Source organism: Platalea leucorodia (genome assembly GCF_965183815.1).
Source record: "Platalea leucorodia genome assembly, chromosome: 10".
Lineage (NCBI taxonomy): Eukaryota > Metazoa > Chordata > Aves > Pelecaniformes > Threskiornithidae > Platalea > Platalea leucorodia.
In genome coordinates this window covers 7,895,747-7,908,518 of record NC_138832.1, presented here as the reverse complement: position 1 = coordinate 7,908,518, position 12,772 = coordinate 7,895,747, and the positions used below count along the sequence as shown (strand labels likewise).

The window sequence follows — 12,772 nt, the reverse complement described above, 5'->3', positions numbered from 1 at the left end:
TTGGCACTTGAGTAAGAAACAGCTCCTGTAAGAAAGGAGAGCTAAATATAGAACTCCTCTGCAACACCAAGTCAAGTCACTGGTGCCTTTCAAAGGTACGTGACAAAATCTTTCAGGATGTATTACAGAACTCAGACAGTAAGTTACCCTGAAGCCACCTACGGCTCTTACCGCATCCATCCCAGGATGAATGAATTCCAGTTTTACCCATAAACAAGAGCCTGGCCAAGGACTTACAAAGAAAAATGTCGGCAAGAATCCATCTCAACATCATTCTGTTGGAAACAAGCTGACTTTAAAAGCTGGCAATAAAACTCCTAAAAAAAACCCAACTCCAAAACATGTCACTAAAAAAAAAACCTGGCAGGAGTGTTCGGTTTGTTTGGTTATTTTTGTTTTCTTTTTTTTTTTTTTTTTTTTTTTTTTGACAATGTCCTTCTGAGACATTAGTTTTTAAAAGGCACCTTTTCAATTCTGTTGAGACAGTACAAATTCTGCTATAGGAGAGATTATATCAAGAACAAGTTGTCATAGTGCTGCCCTGTGATTTTCCTCAGTTAGTCTCTTGGATAAACAATTATGCATGTTTTCATTTGATTGTGTAAATTAAAGAATCTGCCCATAAATACACCTGATCAGATAGAATGGGCAGCATTCTACAGAAATCAATGTACTTCATTAAATATACCTAAGTTGAGGATATGCAGAATTACTTGTGTGGTTGGAATCCACTGTTTAGATTATTACATCATTTCATGCATATGAAGGTATGTACAGAGCTGTGAACATGGAGTTAGAGAAGAAGCTGCTGTGCTTTGTGCATCTGGTTGGTTAGTTCATGGGGTCTGATCTTCACAGGGTGAAGCAGAACAACCCAAGGAGAACACACCATGCTTCTCTGGCAGCGTTGGCATAATAAAGATGTTACTCAAAACAAAGTTGCAGTTCAGTAACTAATCTGTTTTCCTTTGGAGATCTCTGTCCTCTCCAGGTCATTTCTCTCACTTTCATGTTTCCAACTCCTCTCCAATGCAATAGCCTTCTAACTCTGTTAGAGCTCAGGGACCCCTCTCTCTTTCAATTTTGGATCTCACCTGCAGCCAACAAATTCATCCAAAAGCACCCCGCTCACCTGTCCATACCACCAGCTTCTTAACCACTCTCCGAGCAGACTTTTCTTCCCCATCGTAGGACTCACCTTCTCCCATTTCAACCTCTCCTCCTCAGTACCGTGATGCCTTACAGTTCAAAAACTGCCCTCTCCTCCTTGCTGCTCTTTATACCCATTTTCTGTCACTGTTTGCCACCCTACACAACCCATCTTTCATCTTGATCATTAGTCCACAGTTATTTACAACTTGCTTTCAAATTAACAGGAATGGGGAATAGAAGTGTTTTTCAGCAAATAAAAGTACATTTATATTCAAAAGTGTCTTTAGCAGACATGACCTATCAAGTCATCAGAGTTCTCAGGGCTCCAAATGGTACCAGCCTGCACAAGCTGAGCATCTGCTGCCATTACGTCCTGAAGATGTTCTCCTGTTTCTGAATTTGAAAGAAATATTATTTACACACAGAACAGACATCCTTATGAAAGCACATACCTTAGCGTGCCAAAGAACAAGCAGTCAAGAGCAACGTCCACAAGAGAAACTGCCATCCTTTAAAACAACTTACTTATCTTGGTTAGAAGGTCATCACTTTTAAAGGGGAGGAGTCCACGTCAATTCAGGAACCTTTTGGCAATCTGCTTAGTCTTCCTCAAGGCTAATCAGCATGCCTTGAAGGCAGCTGGCTCAGCAACCTAGCAGACAAGTGATTTTAAATAACCTCCTTGTCTGTTATTCAGAGGGAAACTACCAAGGGGTAAAGGAATTTTTCAAGCAGAGCATCCATCTGAATTTTAGAGAATATATAACTTCCACTTGAGTAGCAATTGCATATCATGAAGAATATGTTCTTCGGCACCAGCAGGAAAGCTTGTTTTGCCTCAGCACTTCCCTCAACTTTGAAATAACTAGCACTGTATTTTTTTTATATATCCAGAACCATATCATAATGATTGTACATTCCACTGCACATATTATTAAATGCACTACATGAAATCCTTTTCAGTTAAAACAGTAATTTCCTAAACATGCTCCTTTGTTATTAGTACAAAGACCAGCAAAATTTCTCGTCATTTTTACATTTATCTAATTTAATATCCAAGTGATTTAAGAAACTGCTTACTTGCATTTGGCAGCTCAAGTCCCATTCAAATTTTTGCTTACTACCATTTTTACAGTGTATTTAATCTAAATTTATCATAAAAAGGCCAGCCATATGAACTCTACTGGGTTAATGCTGATAGCTCATCATTAGAAGAGAACATCCTCTGTGAAGCTTAAACGTTTTTACTAACAATATTTGAGAGACAACAGCAATATTTGATATCAGCTTTGCCACTTGCCTGAAATGAGAGAATGGTTATACTCACCAGAGGTAAGAGCAACTAGAGAGCAAAACTCGGTCTTCAACTACTGACTCAGACAAGCTGGAGTTGCAGAGGAAGAGACACAGGAGCAGGCACCAATTAAGCAAAGGTGCACAACTGAAATAAACTCTACATTTTCAACAACTCTTGCAATTAAGTGTCATATTTGGCATCACCTGTTGTAGAAATGAAAAACCAGATGACTGCTCAGAGGAAAGGCACGTTTAGAGAAGAGACTGACATCACCACAAACATGGTTTATACTCTTCATGCCTTTTTTGAAAGACAGAAACCTTAGCACCACATTCACTGCAGTCCCAAATTCTTGTCCTGCAGATGGTCTTCATGGCAGACTCTTTTTCTGCAGCTCTATCTGTCTTCACAACATTGAAGTCAAAGTTGGTAAAGCTTCCAAACCAATGATGTCCATGAGGGCAGGCAGGAGATATGAGGGAAAACACTCTATTCCTGAAGTCACCAGCCCACAGTTTACTGGCATCAGAGCCCTCCATGCCCTCAGAAGTCTCAAGACAGTTTACTGGTGCATCTTCAATGGATGCTGAAGTACCAGCTTGCTGTATGGAGCAAGTTCTGCTGATTCAGAGGTATCAATACTTTTTCACCGTCTATAGCAAACCTCTTAGTTTCGTCCTCTAAGGATGCAAGGCTCTAGGGCTAGCTAAGCCTCTAACTTTCTCATAAAGGTTGCAAGGAACACAGCTGAGGAGTGAAAAGTGCCTCTTCCACAAGATCCAAGGAAGGAAACCTTGAGACAGGTATATTGTAACAAGTAGGAAAACCAAGCATAAGGAGGAAGGTTAAGCTGTTATTTAGAAAACATTTGTTAAGAAATCCAAACCTCAATCACAGCAATTAAGAGGAAGCGGGGTTGGGCTGCTTCATTGTGTTTTGTAGGGGGCTCCAGCAAAACAATCAAGATGCTTAGATATTTGTGTAACATTACACTCAGTCACCACTCTATACACCGATGCCTTTCTGACTTCTCTATGCCAAGGGCCACACAGACCAAAGTAAAATCTGGCTTAATGATGATGGAACAAATCTGAAGAATAGCCACTAGATTTTTATTCTGTTGCGAGAGCTAAATTTGACCAGATAGCGTAGAACAGCGAGAACTAACACAGCTGCACCAATAACCTTTCTAGAAGGGACTGTTGTATAATGTGGAAATGTCAAGCGTGAAAGACAGCTGGTACCTAAAGACTTCTTGTGCAGTAAGTTGTACATATTCTTCTTTTTTTTCCTTGCTAAATCAACAAGCAAGAATTATTTAGTGCTCTTGAAAAACGTGGCAGACAGCTTCAGATCAGGAGTATCCAAGATGCCTGAGAAAGGATTTCTCCTTGTTTCCAAAATGCACCATCATTTTCTTTACAGCAGGACTTCAAGGAACGTTGTGTCACTTGAAGAGGATGTGCAGCCATGTGCTGGATACAACTCTGCAGGTCAGAACCTTTGCAGGTTTATGTCCCTTGTAATCTTTAGGGTTTAACCAACCTTTTCTGTAATCTCAGTCTTTCAGAAAAAAAAACAAACAAACATCTGCCTGTGTCAGTGTTTTCAAATACATGGTAGAAAGAAACAAACATGCACGCTGGGATCAATACCAAGCAATCACCTGTTCAGTCTTCCTGAACACCACTGCTTGATTGTACACCTTTCTGTCTTGGAGGACAAGAGCTGGCTTAAAAGAAGATGTGCAAATATTTTGCTCTATCCACGAAAGCTGGGGTTTTTTTTAAGCATGTAAGCAAAATCAAACAACTTGTACACAGCAGGAAAACTCTGTAGATAGATACCAATGGGCAAAAAAACGAGTATGAAAGAGTCTGAGCACTGACTTTTCCCAAACACTACTGAAAAAGCATTCAATAATTTCATGTATGTGTTCTAGGAAAACTCTGGCCTTTTGCAATCTTTGGACCTCTGTTGTGCTCACTGACGTCTAGTAAAGCTTCTTCAGTTTCTTTAGCTTTAAGGGTCAGGACACTTAGAATGAAAAGTAGAGACAAAAGTACTACGGCCAAAAGTTAACTGCTTATGCAATCATAAGAGAATGCTACCCATGTTACTGCATGGTGTGCTCACCACATATTTGAAATAAAATTTGTTGTGCAAATTCTTCAGCTTTGTTCTGAAAGCATCTAGAGCTCTGACAGAGCAGTATCCAGAACAAGGAGAAGCATGAGAGAAAAACACCGAGTTGAGGGAGCACGTGGAGATCACACTGAGTTCAAAGTAAGACTGCCTTCCTCTTCCAGATAATCCTAGAGGTGAGGAGTCTGCTAGACTTTCTGATGAACTTTGCCATTTGTTGTGGCTTCATTTTTGTGCACTCAGAGGTATCAGCTGCTGAAGGCCCAGACTGCTAATGAAATGAAGAGCAGAAACTCCTGACTTAGATATCGGCTGAGCTAACCCTGGAACTGGAAACCATAGACATGCTGCAACATAATACTGTGAGTTACTCAGCTATTACCCCGAGCTTACCACCACCATTGCATGATGCTACACTGGGCTGCACAGATGTGGGACGGTAGTTAGAGGATCTCTGCAATATGCTCTTCTGCACCACGTAGACAATGCCTCAGTGCTTTTATAAGTGATTGCCTTGGGAAAGGAAACAACTTCCCAGTGATAGCTAAAAAGTTTAAGAACAACTTGTTTGCAGAGTTGTCCTAACCTAGAACAACATAAAAAATTTGGCATTCTCTCAACCTGAAGGCCAGTATTTAAATACTAGAGATGTTACCACTGATAAAGGGTTGTGCAATAATTATGATGGGCCATGTAGTTGAATAAAGTACAAAGAAGAACCTTCATTATTAATAAAGAACTACATCATCTTATTTAAAATGAGGACAGATTGAAGAGCAAAGTCTGATGCTTTCTCAGGAGAGTCATGGAATGAAAAAGTAGCAAGACGAAGGCCTTCCTCCCTACAAGGAGCACACTCTGAAGCTCTCAGAGTATCCTTTAAAGATAAGAACTTCAGTGTGACTCACTTGGTCTAAATGTCGTACTTCAGATATGCTAAGTTCCAGATACTGACTCCATAACGAATATTTATCTTGAGATGAGAGCAAAATAGCAAAAGGCATAGATAAAAGATTTGCCTTGAAGAGTACACAGGTAAGGTAAGAGATAAAAGTTCTCTTTAGGTTGTCATGACCTGTTCAGTGGTGAGGCCAGCTCCAGCTTGAGAATTAAAACCCATTGTCTTGAAACAAAAGCGCTAAAACTGCTCCTAATGCCATTAGTTAAACTTCTCTGATGCTACAAAGTGCAAATTTGGCTAACAGTTACACAATTCACAATTACAGCTGAACCTTCGATTTTTTCCACCAGGAAAACCCAGTTCAACAAATCACTTATTTCCAATTTGTTACCTGTGGCCAGGTAAGATGGCAGATAAAAGTACTTTGAGGACTCTTAGTGCCTCTCCTGGTGTATCTATCACCTATGGACTCAGGACCACTGACTTGATGACTCCGTGAGGACAGTCACCCAGAAAGGCAGGTCTGCGTACACTGGAAAATCAGCACCACCTAGAAGGTTGAAATGTGACCATTCTTTACAGAGGTCAGGGAACACCTGGACACTAAAGAAAGTGTCTAGCAGCAAAAAGAACATAGTCCAAAAGGGACCAGGGATTCAATAACAGGTGTACACACAAAGGTACTTTATAATGGTAGGTTTGATCAAAGGACACAGTTTACAGGAACTATGACTTGAATATCAGCTCCCCTGAAGAGTGCTGGGTAAGAAGTGATTGCAGGGTGAGCATCAGTCCATCCATGCCGGACACCAGCTGAATTCCCCCTCTGTGAGCTGCTGGCCTGGGCAGCAGCCTGGGAAGAGCAGTGACACTGTTAAGTTTGAAATCTTTCTTCTATCAGAAAGAGGGTGCCTGGGCTACCTTTATTCCTTATATTTTATCTTCATTTCCTCCAGCTACATTATTCTCAAGATTTAAGTCTGACAAACAGACTAAGGCATGCACACTATTTCCTGGACTGAGAGGTGTGCATACACAGTGAGAAGGATCTTCCAGCTGTAATCCTTATTTCAGGTCACACTCAGCTGACAGCAAGAGCCATAGACCTTTGAAAAAGTCTATTTTTCAGGTAGGTAGGAATAACCTGGCAGGTGTAAGAGGAATTAGCAAAGCAAATCAATAGAATGCAGGACTCACAGCTGTGTATAACACACTGATCTCCAAGCCTCTTGGGAGCTAAGGAAAGCCCGAAGGAAAGCTCTTGCACTGTGTCTTGTGCGGTGGCAGGCACATGTGAATTCAGGAACAAAAGAGATCGAGAGCCATTTGAAATGCTACATTCAGTGACTTTTCTTCAAAATCTCAAATGCCTTCCCCAATATACGCTTTGTAATCATCGCAGTACTTGCTGATAGAAATGTTTTGTCAACAATTAGATGCCTCCTGCTCAGGACTTCACAGTGAACCCCCACGTTATTCTTTAAATCACGTCCAGCCACCTTAAAAAAAGATGGTTTTTATAAGGCAGCACACAGCTGGATGTGTAAACACTCAGCATAGAGCCAAGTACTTGGTGAAAAGTAAATAAAGTGCAGAAAATGAAAGAATTAGTAGAGGATAAGAGTTTAAGGTAAAGCTGATATAGAAGCCTAATAACCTGCCACCATTTATGCCTTACCTGCTAACGCCGGCTGCTCCTGTCCCCCCGTCCCCTGTGCCTCGCCATGCCACCCCACCCTTCCTGCCACAGCCAGAACCGGGCTCACCCAGTGCTGAGCCATTCTTTAACTCACATGGTGAGAAAAGAAGGCATTTGGCAGCGTAGCTTGCCGAAGCACGGGTCAACGCACAAGCACGTGGAGGGAGGCGAGAGAAGGGAGGGCTGGAGGCAGTCGGCAGTTCAGCTGGCACAGGCTGTGGCAGAGCCACTGCCAAAGAGAAAGATAAAAACTTCATATTCTAAGTTTAAATCTATGGAAAAGTGTTGAATTCCCAGCTCTGTGATATTTCTGCATGGCTAGAAGTGTCACACCCCAGAATCTTCCAAAGAGAATAGTGAAGTACCTAGTGCTCACCTGATTCAGTAGGCAGTGTTATTGTTACTAATGCTGATGAGATGCTGAAATAGTTTTGAGAATCAAGTTCTTCACTTCCCTCTTTATAATGGAAAATATTAAATTTCCCTACTACACAGCAATGCTATGAGGACAAGCATGTTCAATCATTAATGGTTGTGGCAATAAGGACCATAAAAACTCCTAAGGGACTAAGAAAAGAAGAAATCAAATTAAACTCCATGAGGGGGTTCTGATCTCATTTGGAGACAAGTAAATATTGGGTAAATCTTGGATTTTGGTGGAATTACTCTGGATTTGCACTGTCTGAGCCTGAACCTGAGCCAGGCCCAGACTGCATTCAGGTAAGCTCATTAAATACATCCCAACCCCTTTGACTCTGCTGGGAGCACTCACATGTTTAAAGTTAATTGTGTACTTAAAGGCTTTGGAGGATCAGGGCTCAGCCACTTACAGGACTGAGCTATTCTGCTTTATGTACTAAGCATCTGAAGAAAATAAGAGTGTGGTTGTCACCACTGCCTCCCAGTGCCCTGAAATAGAAGGTTATCTTTTAATCACTCAAGTCGAAGTCCGTTTCTCTTTGGGGGGGGGGGAAAAAGTCGTTATAACAGTGGCAGCTTCAGACCTTTGGCTTTTGTGGTCTATGTCATTCTTTTTAGATCATCCTTCACTACAGATATGGTTCCATAGCTGCAGCAACTCCATGTGTATCCACACAGACAGGATTTAGAGCTTATTTTAATTTAGTATTGGACAAGGCTCAGGCATTGCTCATTGCTTCTTCTTGCCAGTGCCAGGACGCAGGAGCGAGGGAAAGTCAAAGCTTCACATTCCCAACAGGAGGACCCGAGAGGTGCAAGCAAAAGTAGAGTCAAGAACAAGGTTCTGCTGAGGGAAAGGGTGATGATGAGAGCACTGAGGGTTGCAGGGCCCAACACCAGGTAAAACAGACTGCCTGCCCTCCTCCTTCCCTCCCTGGGATGAACTACTCCAGGCCAGACAGCTTAGCTGCAGCAGGAAAAGGTTAAATATTCTTGTTGGCAAGAGCCTTGGCAAATGGGATACCAAGTCTTCACTGTTCACTTCCACTGAAAGCAGAAGACATAATGAAAAATGTCATGGAAGATAAGGAAATGTGATTAATTTAGTATCAAGGGACCATAACCCTGATAAAGTTTATAAATAGGATCATATAACTTAGTAGGAGCCCCTACTCAATGAACCAGTGAGTTCCTTTCAGGCAGCTGCTGGTCCAGGTTAAATCTGAGGTGGAATGCACCCGCAGCACAGATACTAAACCTCCTCACTGGTGTCTCACAGCCAAGTGTGCCGGGCCATCTCAGACACAACCAAATGTACCTGTGTTTCACATGGCTCATCTTTATTATTCCCCATGGGAACACAAAGTCTTTTTCAGTTCTGAACAATATATAAAGTTTAAAAACCTCTCACAGTTCTCCACGATTTGAAATACAGCTTCTCCTCCCCCTTCTTTTTTCTTTTTCTCCTCTAAAATGCAGAAATGCACATATATTAATGTAATTAAATGAGGGAGCTGGGCTAATAGGACTGATTTGGTCTAGAAGGAAAGCATATAATTAGAGTGCCAAGTAACAGTACTATCAGTGGTGACACGACGCTTGGAGCACCAAAGGGACTTTCAGTATGACAACATAAAGGCTCTGAATTTCTACTGGTGACAAAACCACGTGTGCACGTGGAGTAGGCAGAAGAACCAGCCTCCCACATAATGTGCTTAAATGTCCTACCTTTTCCTCGCCCCCGGGACTGGCTCTGCCAGTCATCCCATTGCTAGGGATGAAGATAACACGCCATTGTCAAGGGCAACCGTAAAGCTGCTTGTTTCACATTAGCATCCTTAACATTTTCTATCTAATCAGATTTCCTGTTGGTCGAGGAAAGCTGCCTTTCCTCATTACCAGCTGCTATCCCAGATTTCCCTCTCCCCATCCCCGATACATATTTTGCCACGCTTGTCTGCTTTTCTGTGTAAAAAGGTTATGTATGCCTGGAGGGGGACTAAATGTTACCAAAAAAAAAAAAAAAAAAAAAAGGCAAAAAACCCCATAAGAAAACAGAACTGTGGGCAAGAGGCCAAGGCTCTTGATTTTGTGACTGTGACTAACCAATGGGTGTTTTTAAAAAACATTTCTCTCATTATATTCCCTCCTCTGGATGTAATAATACAACTCAAATTAGTTTTCCAGGAGCAGACTTCTTTTTATGTAACCATGTTTTATACAGATAGCAGCAGCTTATGTTTAAACTATTTAAGAGAACAAATAGCTGCAAAATGTACTTCAGATGGCCCTTCTCCTGCTAGCAGTGTATTCTTGGCTTGAGGGAAGCTACAAAAACACCCTGTATTTTGCTGCTGCTTGGATGTAATCGTAAACAATGCAAAATGCCCACAGGACCTAGCATCCAGGTAAGCATGTCAGGTCCGCTTGTTTTATTGCATTTGAGAGATCCATGACATTGTAAACTGTAGAATGACTTTGACAAAACAAAGCTGGAATGATGCAGAATAAAGCAGCAGTTCATCTTTTAACTTAGTCTGCAGTTTCCCATAGCATTCGGAAAGGCAGCATCCTATCTGAACTGTGATCCAGACTGACAGACATCACCCTCCTGGCACTGGACCCAAATGGAAATTTCCACATTTTGGGAAGATAATATTGTTGTGATTTCATGTTGTTGTTCTCCTTCCTTCCATATCTACCACTTAAAAAAAGACTGTCCTTGCTATAGTTACTGGACCAAGGACCTTCTATGCGTCCTCCAGGTTGATATCAAATGTACTGGCCCTGGACCTATTCTGCTGAGGTGTATTTGAGGCATGTGGGTGCTGTGAAAAATGATGACGTTGCAAAAGCAGGCGGGTAGGGTGTCAGGAAAAGAACAAGAAACCAAGAGAGGTTAATTTAGGAAACATGGATCTAATCTTCTCATTTCTTCTCTTGCTTTTAGAAATAGGCCTGAGATATGAGAAACGATGGGCCGCCTGGTTCAGATACCAGAGTGAGGTGGTATTTAAGTCTTTCAGCAAATAGTAGAACATTCCCCAAACACCCCTACAAAAAGCCAGGAAAATCTTTTACCTGGTATCATCATACATGCCTAGGGGGTTCAAATCCTGAAGTGTTAAATGAGGCACCCCAAGCATTAACCCTGTATGAAAGTGGTTAAAAAGTGCAGAGAAGAAATCTAAATGAAATATTTAGACAAACAGTTGCAAAGTTAGAAACATGCAGGATTTACTATGTGTTCCCATGTCATTACTCAGCAGATAAAAAAGGTACATTTTTATACTCTCTGCAGGGTCTTTCAAGTCTGCAGTTTTCCATAAAACTTCCATTAAGACATTTTACTTGCAGAAGTTTCCTAATAGCTTCTTAGTTGCCGTACTTTCCAGTACCTTCAAAAACGTGTAAATTATGCTACAGTAACAGGTTGAAACATTTATTTTCATTCATCCTCATAGCACAATTGAGCTGTTAACTGCTGGGTTCACACTAGAAGGTATTCAGGTAGGGTTTGTTTCAGCCACTCCATTAACTTCAACGGACTGTTTTCGTGTTTGCACTGAAAGCACAGTTCAGATCATTTCATACCCCAAATTTTTTAAGCTTCATGCCAACAAACCACTGCAGACGACACACATCAGTCTTTCAGTGGGTCTAACACCATTGCCAGTCAATTCACAGATTTTGAAGAAAGAGACCAATGCAGCCCAGGCAATTTAAGCTGCAACAGAGGCTGAAAGGACTCCTAAACTTATATTTTCCCTCTCATGCTAGAGGCAATGTCTTTCACAGAAACACATATAGAAATCACGCAACAATAAAAACTGATACCCCTATGAATTCCCAACAACTCAGATGGTTGTGGTGTAAGTCAATATGGCCATAGCTTCTTGTGCCCTGTCTACTAACGCAAAATTCCTGGAGGAAAGGAGGAGGGATAAAAAGGGGAACGGGAAGAGACATTCATCCTTGTATACTGCAGTAAAAGATGAAGAGCCTTCCTCTTAGAACTAAACGTTTTCAGTAAGAATGATTAACAATACCATATGCCATGGAGGAAGGAGTAACGCAGCTGTTGTTGGAGAGAGAGTATGTAGATTTATGGAGAATCTAAGAAGAGCAACTGTTGGCTTCCAGGCGACAATACGGCAGAACTGATGCTCCCCAGGTCTTCACTTAGAGTGTGCACCTTGCAAGCTTCTCCCAGTGGATCCTGAATTCCTCAACACTGAACCAAACCATGCCCCCAGGGGACTCTGGAGATAAAAGGCCCAGTACAACTCTGCTTCCCTTGTTCCTCTTGAACATTACACGCCATTAGCGTTCAAATTGTGGATTTATTCACTGAAAATGATCAGAGCTAGCTAAGAGCTAGTCCCCAGCAGGAATCCAGCTCCCAGTATAAGTTCCACTGAAATGACCATCAGCTTCTGCTGGAGGTCCACATGAGCACAAAGAAAAAGTGAAATATAGCATGTGAGTCAACGGTGACAAGTTTAGCGCCCTTCTCTTTATGGCTCACATGGAACCTTTCATTTCACCAAATATCACTTGCCAAGGATGTTGAGCACCTCTAGTAGCTCAGCTGTCATCATATTCCTAGAGGAGCTTGACATGAACAGTTCTGGGCTCATAATTTACTCATGAACAGCACAAATCCTGACAGATGATAGGAAATTCATTATATTTGCTAATCCAGAAGAGTGCTATGGGATTCACCTTTCCTTCATGTTTATTGAGTTCAGAATTATGAAAACACAACTCCTGTCAAGTCAGCCCCAGAACTGAGAGGAGAATTAGGCTTCGTGTTTTCAAACCCCAATTTTAATATTGAGTTATATCATCACTGAAACAAAAAAACCTCTCTCCACACTTTACACCAGTGTTTGTGTCAGACTTAATATTTCTGGTGAGATGAGAAAGAAATGCTATTTTAGTAAAGTACTTTTTAAATAAAAGACACAGATCTCCCAGAAGTGGTGCAAAGAACATTCATGCAAAATCTGGGGTATGTATGTACCAGGAGAAAGCAATTGACTGAAATATTTTGGGCTAATAGTGAAAGGTCAGCAACCCATGCCCATCATAACAGAGAGAATAATACAAGTGATTTGTGAGAAAGGGCTCCAACCTGCTCACTTTGCCTTTCCTG

General features: G+C 41.5%; 1 protein-coding gene across 2 annotated transcripts in view; it reads right to left on the bottom strand.

Annotated features, from left to right (window-relative positions):
• The window catches only part of FGF13 (fibroblast growth factor 13), a gene marked incomplete at both ends in the record, with an annotated part of 257,161 nt that overhangs the window by 103,060 nt on the left and 141,329 nt on the right, over positions 1 to 12,772 (bottom strand). The gene's annotated exons all lie outside the window — the stretch shown is intronic.